At 41.5% G+C, this 13129-nt stretch overlaps 1 protein-coding gene across 3 annotated transcripts in view; it reads right to left on the minus strand.

Annotated features, from left to right (window-relative positions):
• Positions 1 to 476: 476 nt before the first annotated feature.
• PRR16 (proline rich 16) overlaps positions 477 to 13129 on the minus strand; it is a 131129-nt gene continuing 118476 nt past the window's right edge. For all 3 annotated transcript variants that reach the window (XM_083404322.1, XM_083404323.1, XM_083404324.1), the window contains exon 3: positions 477 to 3242. The gene's annotated coding sequence lies outside the window, so the exon portion shown is untranslated. The remainder of the gene's footprint in view (positions 3243 to 13129) is intronic.

The raw sequence follows: 13129 nt of genomic DNA on the forward strand, positions 1-13129 counted from the left end.
GGTGACCTTGGGCCAGTCACACTTCTCTGAAGTCTCTCAGCCCCACTCACCTCACAGAGTGTTTGTTGTGGGGGAGGAAGGGAAAGGAGAATGTTAGCCGCTTTGAGACTCCTTAAAGGGAGTGAAAGGCGGGATATCAAATCCAAACTCTTCTTCTTCTTCTTCTTCTTCTTCTTCTTTCGAACTGCTAGGTTGGCAGGAGCTGGGACCGAGCAACGGGAGCTCACCCCGTCACGGGGATTCAAACTGCCAACCTTCTGATCTGCAAGTCCTAGGCTCAGTGGTTTAACCCACAGCGCCACTCGCAGCCCCAAGATGGCCTGTACCACATCATATTTCTGCATTCTTCACATCCTTCTTGCAGGACTACAATTCAACTGGCGAAGTAAGAGATTGGTATCTCAAAAGACTCTCTCTGTGCCTCCTTTTTTCTGTTGGTGAGTGCGTAAAATTATACACAGTATAGAGAACTCAGGAAAAAGGAAAATATATAATTTTATTCAAAACAACTTGAGCATCAAAGGAATCTATGAACTGATAATAACAAAATACTGTACTGGATGGATACAGCGACTCTTCTTGTTTGCAGATTATGGATGAGATTATCAAGCAATTTCTCACTTTTTGATCCCCCAATTCAGCAACGGCATCCTTAACAGAACCATATTGTAACAGTTTGGAAATAAATAAATTTATGCAATGCAATGCAAAAGTCATGTGATATAATGTGTCATGTGTAATTTAAGAATCAAGCCTCCTTACAAATTGTTTTAGCGTCCGGAATCTAAAGCAGGGATGAGCAACGTATAGTCAGTCATATAGTTGCATAAAAAGCCCCATATTATATTTTTGCAACTTGTGGTCAGTTGTTAGAATCCTGAGATTCCCAGATTGCATGTAAAAAAAAAAACAACCAAGTAAGGTTTTAGCCCTCATTGTGGTGAAGAGAAGATCATGATGGCAACAAATATTAAAGGCTTAAAATATGTGTATTTTAAGGAATAAAATACTTGTGGGAAGAATCACAAATCTTTGTATCCAAATTAAGTTCTAAGAAATTTGGTCTTAAGAACTGGCATTTGAACTTCATGTGTATGTATATCAAATGAAGGGCAACATAGATAAGAATGAATTGACCTCTCTTTGACTTTCTAGATTGCACTGACAACATTCAGGAGTGACACATTGAGAAGAACGAGTATCACTTGTGAAAGTGTTCCAAGTCCATCAGGTTGAATTAAGCTTTTTTTGCAACAACTTCTGAGCAACTGCAATCAATGTAACATGACCAGTATGGATTGGCATTGATTCTATTTATGAAAATGATATGCGAATAATGGAACTGTGTTGCAGCTCCTGATTGTTCCAGCAAACATTCTGGGCACTGGGAAATTGATGGGTAGGTTAGGGCATGCTGGCAATTCTGATCAACCAACCAGACAGCATGCAGTTACAGGGCTTAGGAGGATACTTCACATCCCATTCCAGCTCCATCCTAATCCACGCAGTGTGGCTTGTACTAAGGGCAGTTTAGATGCCCTGCTATAATGCTTTGGAGGGTGTCTCCCATTGCCCTGCTGTACAGGTGCAAATCTAGGACAAACATGGAGCAGAGGCACTATGTAAAGGGCTGGGCATTCCTGCTGACTGAATTATGTACGGCCCCCAATAGTCCTTTCATACATGCAGAGGCCAGAAACTGGACCATATCCTGCACTGTGTACAAGCAAGCTCACCGTTGCCAAAGACGCTGTCCACTCCTGAATCAAAATTATCTGCTATAACTTTCAAGCAAACTACATTAACTAAATACATCCTTGGGAATATTAAAAATAACCTATGTGTTGAGATTAAAAATTAAAATACAGCCTTTCTGGATATCCATACATATTTTCCAGTAGAAATATACTTTATAATTCTACAAACAACATTTTATATTAAAGCTTTCAGTCTGCAAATCATTATGATTTAACATGGCAAAACAAGTGTTTTGGTTCTTGTCTTTAAAACTCCCTTTTTGGTGAAGGAGATTGGAAGGGGCACAACATGGACAAATAATGGGAATCAGCAAAAATAAGTGATTGCAAATGATACAAACACCACATTTATTTAGAAAAATAAACTGAAAATGCCTGTTTAGCTGGTAAATTTTCCATGAAGGACAGATAATTGGCTATAAAAATGTTATGTGTCAAATACGTAGTAGAAATGTTTTTTTCTCTTTCATTTATCCTATTAACTCGGAGGGTACCGTCAATGTGAGCAGTATAGGTCAATTTCTTTGTTGTTACAATGATACAAAAATGTATTAAAAATTAGATCTGTTCTAAAATCCATGTTAGCCTGTTGATGCTTTTTCTATTATTATTTTTTTTATTATATCTCAGGCTTCAGGAGCAACAATTTGCCTTGTGAGAAAGATTCCAAATGTGACGGGATAGCAGGGCATTAACTTTTCTTCACTTCTGATGATGGGCTTTTAATCTCCTGTAAAAGCCCCTCAAGGTACATCTTCCTGCGGGCAGAAATTTCATGAGGCCATCTGTGCAAATGACGGCCTACACATCATTCCCCTGAATGGAAGTGACAGTGCAAATATTAGAAGTGCATTGAGATGCAATCTGTAACAACTGAATTATTTCGGCAGAGGACAGGAAACAACATCTTTCCAAGCATCTTCGAAGCATTCGTCCTTTCTTCATCTATGGCTTTGAATTTGCACAAGGGGCAACAATGGCCTTCTCTTTCCACCCACGATGACAAATCTTTCATTGGGACTAAATGCACTGATTGCTCTTGAGTCGTTTAAGTGCTTCATCCTTTCATTCAGCTACATATATTTAAATCTTAAAAAATGGGACACTTGCTGGACCATGTGATTACTAACTGGCTGTTCTCAATTCCTTTGCATCGAAATCTATTCGCAGCAGGATCTGGAGATGGCTGTTTCTTTGACGGGGTAAGATCGTTACTCCTTTTTCTTCCTGTGTCGGAGTGAATGGTACTTAAGGCTGTGGCTTTTGTTAGGGCTCAGCTCGTAGCTGCTGGATATGAGTCCAGTGATTTAATGCAGATTACTCCAGTGATCAGTTGTGCTCTGGCTCAAGGGCTCCCGTGCTCTAAGAAGGCTCCCTGTTGTTACGATTAAATATGGCCTGAAAGAAGTTGCTGTGTCGAAACTGTCATGGGAGAAATTGATTAACATGCCTCCAAAGGTTGACATTCCTTCTAGCCCGAAGGAGCTGCAAGGGAACAAGGAAACAAAAGAGTGGCAGGTTACAAAATACGTATTATATGTATATGCACACATATAGCCAGTTAAAATACCATCCCTTATTGGTGCTCATGCAGCTCTGATAAGTCCCACTGAATTCCATGAAACTTCCAGGTAATCGGGGACAGGATTTCAACCTGACTGGGTTTTTCACATATTAAATTTATTTATATGTGGGTTGTCAGAAGTTAGAGAAGTCAGTCAGCAAACATGACTAGTGCTTGCTTAAAGAGAGCATTCACGGCCGGAGTGCACAGCTTCACACTATACATGCTTGTTGCACAACTTGAGAATTTATAAAACAGGTAACCACAAGAACGTTCTCATTTCCACTTCACACTTGGAGTGATCTGACATGCCATCTCAAATCCAGTCTCTACCAAGAGCTCATTGACTAATCACTTATTCATCACAGACTTATCATGGTAGCAGCTTACCAGTAGCAGCTTTTCAGCCAAGGCCTGATCCATGCCCCATACTTCAGACCAAATTTTAATTAAACGCAGCTGTGAATACAGCTACAGTACCTGCTCCTGCTTCAGTACCCTGTCCAGGCCCTGAAAGAATCCTTACATATAAAATTAATCCTTAGGCCTTTGATTTTTAAGGAGAGTCTTGGGAAAGTCAAGCCCCATTTCAAAGGAAGTTGTACTTCAAACAGAAGCCTTGGTACACTGTTAAATATAAATATGTCAAAAATTCCTTCTATTAAATAATCCATTGGAGTAGCCCATTCTTTTGCTCAGCCTCTTTCTATGATAATGCTCTGCACACGCCACAAGGAAAGCTGTGGTCTGCTGAATCAGGGCTATCTTCAGAAACCGTGTGATCACCTAGCTGGACAGCTGAGATAAACTCCTTCCAAAACCTTCCCAACCCTGAATATGGCATGTCCAATTTCAACATGCTTTGTTTGTTTAAATTGTGCACAGGAAGATTCTTAGTGAGCATAAAGAGAGATGACCAATGCCTTCATGCCCTAGTTGTCATGCATACATACATATATCATTTTATTTGCCTATTGCCTTTCCACAGTTAAAACCATGATCAAGGCGGCTTACCCAAAAAATGCATAATTCAAAACTTAACAAAAGTAGTCGTGAACAATAATAAAACATCAAAAAGTGTGCAATCAATTTTTTTAAATTATACCTAAATTACACCCTCAACAAAATCGCCTGACCAATACCCCAGCCCAAGAGTGTTCAGGAGCCTCAGCTTTTGTAGCAGGAGTCAATCAGGTCCCAATATCCCAGGCCAGGTGGGAAAAGGCCAGCAAGGCAGGGAGCAGGTCTTCCATGACTCACAGCCAAGATGTCAGCTTCCCGCAGACATCAGGTTGGAAACTGTGGGAAACAGGGTGCTGAGCGAGATGACGGTGTCTGAGTATGTGATGGGGCAGACCTATAGAGCCACCATCCCCACACCTGTGCTTGGCTGCTTACCTGAAAAGGGTTGAGATGGGCTGAGCTTGTGGGCACACAGTTGCACCAACATGCAATGGCGGAGCTTCATGCTCCGGCAACAGGGGGGGCAGAGAGCAGGCGGGGGTGTAGCTGGTGCGCATCCCGGGGGTGTGGCATGCTGCCCGCAGGGGCGTGGCGTGTGTCCCCGGGCGTGGCGTGCAGCCTGCAGGGACATGGCGCCCATCCTGGGGCGTGGCGCACCACCTGCGGGCACATTGCGCCCAGCAGGATTGCACTGCCAGGGGTGGTGCGCTTCCCAGCCCCACTCTTCCTCCGCCAGTGCCAACATGTAGCTCCAATCTCGGCACTGTCTGGCACCAACCCCGTCAAACAAGCAGCAAACAAACTGCCCTGCCTACTGTTAAATCGGTCTTTTATCTGGCACCTCTATCATACACTATTGATGAATCTAGGTACTAGCAGCTTTTGAAGGACTTAAGAGACAGGCTTGACCAGTTGTGCTACCCGCTATCTGCAAAATGGAAATGTCAGGGATTAATAAACCTTGCACTTATATGTTTTCTACCACTGAATTTTGTGCAAACAAACAGGGATGATCTAAGAATTAAACTCGAGAGCAGGGATTCACGTACATCTGTGATGGCTGGGAGAAACGAAACAAACACACACATGCCACAGCACTGACAACCTGCCGACCTGGGCGCATTCTAGGCTGACGTGAAAGATGCTGAGTTTACAAGTTTTGAAAGGCTGCGGAAACTTGCAACTGTCTGGGACCAGAAAGTAAATGTGCGTTCTTTACAGCTCACTTATTATCATCAATAATGAATATTCTGTAATTGGATCTTAGTTAAAAATTCTGTTGATGCAAGGAGCCAAGAGAGAATCCATAGCACTTCCCTGAAGCTATTTTGGTTCTTTGTCTTGAACAGGGGTATTACATAGCAACATTTCCCCCTTCGATAAAACAGGGACTAGGATTCTCAACTCAAGACAAATTTTCAGAACGATGCATACAGTAATTGGTGAAGTTTCCCGCCACAAGCTCGTGATCAAATTGACATAATAGGAATACATGCAGGCGTTAATTATTGCAGCATCATCCAATTCCACAAGGAACTTTTGAACAGATGGATGTAGTTTTAAACATACATTAAAAAATAATGATATGACATTGCAATTATGTTGGTATGTAGCCCTGCTGAAGAAACTTTGAGAACTCTTTTGGAGCTTTACAACTTTCTTTCTTTGTTTTTTTCCTTTTAAGGAAGGATTGTGATTTATTTATTTTTTACTCCCGATCAGAATTAGATGACATTTGCAGGGTGCATCTTGCTAAATTTCAGAAGTGGTGCAGTAATATCTCCATGACAGTTTTGGGATGGGTAAAAAAGAATCACTTAAACTTTCCTAGTGTTTTGTGGTCAATAGTAGACATAAGATAGATGCCATTGGGTAAAAAAACCTGATGAACTATGGACAACTAAGTCTATGGGGCTTTTTCTGCTTCACACATTTAAAATTGATTTGGCAGCAGCAAGAACTAAAACTAATTTGCTTTCCGCTTAACGGCATCCCCTCTGAATAGAAGGTTGATCCAACAGTCACAACAGTGCTCTTTGTAGTATTTCAGATTTAAGCAAATTCCAATCCTCTTAAGTATAGAAAATAACATTTTGTTCTCTTTTAAATAAACCAACTTGCCTTCATCAGTTCTGCCTTATCCTTGTGAATGTGTGAATTCATAAACAGGCTGGAACCAACATGTTGCCCCAAGATATCCTCTACTATGAAGCCTGCATTATCGTGGCACTGTATGACTGACCATTTATTGAATTTCTATCACACCTTCCCTCCCAAAGGACTCCAGGTTTTCAAACAGACCAAAGAACCTTAGTATAATCCTTCCATATCGTAAGTGCAAAAACTGGGTGTGCAGAGTATTAAGAATTGGGCCGCCGCATAAGAACACACAGCTCTGACTGCTATTTTCCCATTCCCAGAGTGATCGGAAGTGAAATGAAATCAGAACTGTATTGAAAAGAACAAACAAGTCATCTTGCTCTCAGATCAAATGTGAATTGCAAAATGTATTTCTTCAGCCCCCACTAAGGCAGATGGGCAAGTTTTGTAGCACAAATTTGAGTGCTGGGAGAGTAGCCACTAGTATCAAAGGCTATTAAATATGCTATACCAAAGCCTGGAAAGAAGGTCATTTTGCATAATCCAAGAACACCAATATTTTTACAACCTAACATTTGTACAGCCAACAAGCATCATTATACTAAACTGGATCTATGCATAGCTTGTTTCAACAACCCATAATTGATGGTTAGGCTGGGAGGGAGTGACTTGACAAGGTCCTCTAACAGTGCAATCCTATATATGTCTAATCAGACGTCCAGATCAGCAGGTACAGGGTTGTAGCCTATGAAATCTTCTAAGCTCAGTGTAGATATGAACCAGAAGTCTTGTTCAAAATTACATATATCCTAAGTCAAATGCTTTGAATTGCAGCTGGACAGGGAAAGGCATTTGACAATTTCGTCTTCTATATTCATCTACCCAGAGCAATGCTTCAGTGAAGACAAATGGTAGGTTGAAGCCCATAAATGTTGTTTACCACAGAGCCCAACATTTATCTCATTCTCCCCAATTTCTGCCAATTCTTTTCTCTCTTCTCCAAGCAGAATGCACATCATTTAAGCACTAAGCAAGATAGAAACTGCTCTAGCAACTTGTGGCAGTGCAAGGAGAGAAGATTGCTTTTGCAAAGTTTTAGTTTCCAACAATAGCTATATTGTTATACTTCCTTTTTAAAATGTGCTGCTAGAAAGTTGCCCAGATGTTTTGAAACCCTTCTGAGTGGAGCCTACCTTCCAAATGATAAGGAAATCTGCCTTATTGCCAAACATAAGCCTTTCAGGGATTCAGTGCAAACAAGTGCAGGATTACTTAAGTGGGTTAACCCCATCCCAATGGTAGTTAGTGCTCACTTTATCTAGTGGGATTACTGGGAGGTCATGGGAATGGGGCCAATGAGGAAATGGATGTGTGGCCTGGTTCCAGTTTTCTCTCTATCCTCCTCCCTTGCAAAGATATATGAATATATAAGCATGGCAGTTTTACAAAATAGTACTTAGCTAAACTAGATTGTGTCTTACTTTGCTGCAGGAGTCCCCACTTTCACGGCTGCTTATCTGATAGGAAAAATGTTGTGTGGCCTCTACCTCTTCTGTTTCTCTCCCTACCCTCCACTCTTGCAAAGAAATAGTGATCGCTTAACTGTTGCAGTGGGGACGCGGGTGGCGCTGTGGGTTAAACCACTGAGCCTAGGACTTGCCAATCAGAAGGCTGGCAGTTCAAATCCCTGTGACGGGGTGAGCTTCCGTTGCTCAGTCCCAGCTCCTGTCCACCTAGCAGTTTGAAAGCACATCAAAGTGCAAGTAAATAAATAGGTACTGCTCCGGCAGGAAGGTAAACGGCGTTCCCGTGCGCTGCTCTGGTTCACCAGAAGCGGCTTAGTCATACTGGCCACATGCCCCGGACGCTGTACACCAGCTTTCTTGGCCAATAAAGCGAGATGAGCGCCGCAACTCCAGTGTCGGCCACGACTGGACCTAATGGTCAGGGGTCCCTTTAACTGTTGCAGTGGTAGTTAGTGCCTAAGTAAGCTATAAAATCCTACGCTTGTCTTCATGATAATCCCCACAGAACACAGTGGGGTTTACGAACAAAATCAAATAGGACTGTGTCAGCAACCAGCACTGCTTATAAGAATAATCAAAATTTTATTATTTATATGCTGCCCATTGGGTTGGGTTGCCCCCACTCTGCTTGCAAAGTTTGTTTTTAAAAGGAACAAAATAGTTCAGTTTATCCAAATGCACTTTTTAGTTTGTAATGCAAAGAGCAGAGAAGGGACTGCACTATAGCTTTGGCAGGTGGGCAATGCCCTAACTGCACTGAGTGAAGGCCCTTCATTGCCTACATACACTGATACAGAACATTGCAACTTACATAGTGAGTAGTGCTCCTTATCAGGCACACATCACCCCAGTGCACTGGCTGCAAATTAGCCACTCAAACAGTTTTAAGATCTTGCTATTTGCTTTAAACAGCTCTGGACCAGGTTACCCGAAACACTCACTGCCCGGTATGAGCATCAATACCAGCCATTTTCCTGGTGATGATCGGCTTATGGTAACATGGAGAAAAGCTTTTTCACCTAGTGGCGCCCATGTTGTGGAATGCTCTCCCTGCTGATAAACAAGAGGCGCCACTGGCCTTCCACTGGATCCCGAAGACGCAGTTGCTTAGACAAACATTCCCCCGGTCTCCCGATCGAATGGTTTTAATTGCTTTTTTTTTTAATAGTTATGCTGTTTTAATGGGCTTGTTTCAGTGTGCATTTTAATTATTGATACCTTTAATGTTTGGATGAAATAGTTTTATTGTGTATTTTAATTACATGGGGATGTATTTTTTATAATTGACTTTACCCTTTCAAATTAATTAATTAATTAATTAATTAATTAATTAATTATAGTCATGGTATTGTTGCATTGTTTGCTCTTGGGGAGCTCGTACACGTTAGGAGAAGAAGAAGGAAGAATCAGTGGCGTAGCGTGGGTTGTCAGCACCCGGGGCAAGGCAAGTAATTTGCGCCCCCTAACCCGTGGATTTGCGCCCCCTAACCCCCAGATGTTGCGCCCGGTGCGGCCGGCCCCCCCTGCACCCCCCACGCTACGCCACTGGGAAGAATACAAGTAACAAAATTAGTATCAGTCGAAGTACTGCCATAGATTTGCTCCTCCCGAAAAACAGCTTTTCAGTCTGTAAGATAACAGCTTCTACTTAAAGAATTACCATTTGTTTTAGGATAGGAATGTTTCTGGTTAAAAAGGAAAAGAAGTGGGCCTGGAAACAGTGGCTCTCAAACTCCACCTCTATGATCTGCCCAGTTTTGCTCAAACAAGATTGTCCTGATTGGATGTGACCCCCCCCCCCAAAAAAAAGTTTACTACTACCCTGTTCAAGCTTAAGCAATATGGGGGGGGGCAGGGGGGATCTTTGCTGCTATGACTATAGCATGGCAGGGACACTTAATAGTTGAAGGATAAATGGAAGCTCTTTATTCAAGGAATGTGCTCAGTGTAAGTATTGAAAAGCTTCTGAACATTACCTGTTTTATTCAGCTGATACATTTCTGATGCCTACTGTTCACAAGCTCTTGGGCTTCGTAATAGGATTAGTGAAGTTTCTATTGGTTCTGAGGAAATAACCAATTTTCCACTCATCGCTTTGAACACCCACATGAATATGTAGCAGCTTACTGGCCACTTCCCTACTTGGTGCTCTGATGAATGGAATTTTAATAAAATGGGGATTTGAATAGCAGTAGGCTGGACTAGATGTTCTATATATTGCATTCTGTAAGGCTGGGATGGGGAAGCCTCCTGTGGCCCTCCACATGCTATTGAACTCCCCAACTCCCATCAGCCCTGGCTGACATAGCCAATGGCCAGAGATGATGGGGTTTAGTCCAACGATATCTGGAGGGTCACAGGCTTGCTAGCCTTACAGTAGCTATTTACAACAGAATAGTGTGAAGAGTGAATCCTGCTGTTTGCATATTATAAGGTCCGAGAGCCCTTTCAGTGCTTCAGTACGAGCAAGTTTTTCCCAGAAATGTATTTAAGGCTTTTCAACCAAGCCACAGATGGTACTCTTGCTGCTTCAAAGTCCTCACAAAGCATTTCATTCTCTGCATGAGACAGATTGCTGAACCTGTCAGAGAATGCTGGCAGAGGATCTGATTAACAAAGAAGGTTAGATGGCAAAAATCAATGCGGCAGCATAGAAGAAGCTGCTACACTGAACTAACGGTATGGACTGTCAAGCAATGCATTTTGTTACATTTCCTTACATCCAGGAATGGTTTGTTCGTAGGCTTGCATTGGAAAGAACTTGCTCAACAAACAAGGAAAGCTAAAAATGAGAGCATCAGTAAGGTGTTTTGTTTTGTTTTTCCAAAGGATTTGGGGCTATGGGTTTTTCCATATGTCTATAAACTCCCTTGATATTTGTTAGCACCTCAACCTTTGATTCTGCTCCTTATAAGTATCACCAGTTTTTGATGATCTGTTATACATGGGTGCGTCCAGTGACTTCAATAGATTTGCCTGCACACAACAGTGAGTAGGTCCACAGCATCTGACTGCATCCTTTGAAAACAATGGAGGTACTCATGTATGAAGGGAAATTATTGATGGGGTCTCTGAAAAGCATGCATTGTTAATACATCTGTATGCGTCTTTTCCTAAAGCCATGTATTTTATTTTTAAAAAAAGTTTAAAAGTGTATGTTTTAACACGCATGCACGTACACAGAAAATAGTAAGAGTCAGGTCTGTCCTAAGACTTGTAGACTCAAATGCTGAATGCAGCCAGAACGCAAGTGGAATGATTATAATCCAAAGCAAACATAAAGAAATAAATTTCCTGTTGAGGTTTATAATCTACTGTCAGGAGCATAAGTCAGTTGATCCGCTCCTACAGTATGAACAGAAAATGTGCCTGATCAGGCAGGGCATCATGCCAGGGAGCAAGCAAGCCTGAAGGAACAAAATGAGCTAGCAAGGTGTACAGCCTACAAGCTGGAAACAGGGAAGTCTGCTTTGCTAGTGATAAATTGCTCAGATAATGAGTTAAGAAGGAGATGCTGTGATGAAACCGGTGGATTTGAGTCACCGAATGAGCTGGTAAACGGACTTCAGAATTGTGGGATCTACTTTGGAGGTGAAAAAAGGGGGGGGGACTAAAACCATGAGATCCACAAATGAGGATCTGGTGTAAAAGCCCAGGAGTTCATGGTCCTTCCAAACAAAAATACATTATTGGTTAACCCAGCCTTCATCATTTCAGCAACAGAATGTGTTGGGAGGTGGCATTTTGTTCTGGGAGGCAGAAATTCTTGTCTATTTCAAAATCACCAAGAGATTAACCTTTTGTCTACCCACTCAATAGATTTTAATCAATTACAGCAAATATTATATGCATTGCCTAATAAAGATTGGCTGCTCTTGCCTACTTCTATCCAGTGAAAAATGCTGGATATAGACATTAGAAGCTTTTGATGCCGGCGTCAAGCGAACAGGTAAGGAAGTTTGCTGATCACAGAAGAACCAAATATGGCTGCGTGCATGTAAGGTGGTTGAGAAACCCAGATTACTTTGCTATATCACAGCACTGCCTAACATATTTACATGCCAGCCATTCCTATAACAAATGATCCTTTGGTGCCAGTCTGGGCAAGAGAATCTAGCTCACTTCTGGAAAGGGAAACTTTGGTTTGACATTCCTCAACCTGCTAGTAAAAACTAAACTTCTCTTTCAAGACAGGGTGGGGAGTCTTCCTAGACATAACACTGACAGTATCAAGTTATCTTTCACTAATGATTTGATGATGTCTTCAAGAGCAGTAAAACACACATCAGCAATAAGGTAGGAAGGTGTTTGGTTTTTTGATCGCAGGCTGTATACCCAAGTGGATAACTAAGAATGGCGGTGATTGTGGGTGACCAATCCCCTAGTGTGTCTGGATTTACTAAGCTGAAGCCTATCATTCATGCTTTCTCCTAAAATGAATTAACCCAGAAAAACAGAGCAATCTAAAATCCAAAGTTAACAATTAAACATACTTTATGAAGAAGTCCACATAATTTCCATTAACCATTTCCATTTAGAACCTCACCCCCGTTTTTCAGACAATGTGCATAAAGAAAAAACCTGAAAAATGTGATGCATAATCAATCTCAATAAGGCAAGCATGAAAATGCGGAGGGAAAAAATAAAGGTCGTGTCTTGTATGAGGTCTCCTAAGATACTGTGAATATATATGAATCAACCTTTAGATTGGATTTTGTAGGGGAGAAAATTATCTGCTTATTGCATTTGTAACATGCCTTTCTTCCCTGATGAAACTCAAGGTGGTAAATTGGATTTCAAAGGTTGTTTTCCATGCTGGCACTCCTCCTCCCAGTGCTGCTGAGTTTCAACTATGTTGAACTATGTGTCTTTCCCTTATTCTCAGTGGGATACCTCCAATGGTGGTGGAAGAGAATATAAGTCTATTTCCTAAATTATTTCTTCATATGGAGAAGCAAGTACAAAAAAGCTCTCAAACTTAGTCTTGGAACAACTTTCATATCAAGAATTGCTATTTTTTATTCTGAACTTAAGTCCACAATCCAGAGAGGTGCTTAACTTTTTTTCTCTTCTGCAACTTCTATTATGGCAGTCACATTTTTTAAAAAAGTGGATACGATACATTTCAATATTACTTAAGCAGGTGAAAACTGTGGCTTGATTTAAGATAAGTAGGTGTTTCTCAAAACAATATTGCCAACTCTGCTTAAGTAAAATCA

Source organism: Podarcis tiliguerta (assembly GCF_965153285.1).
Source record: "Podarcis tiliguerta genome assembly, chromosome: 11".
Lineage (NCBI taxonomy): Eukaryota > Metazoa > Chordata > Lepidosauria > Squamata > Lacertidae > Podarcis > Podarcis tiliguerta.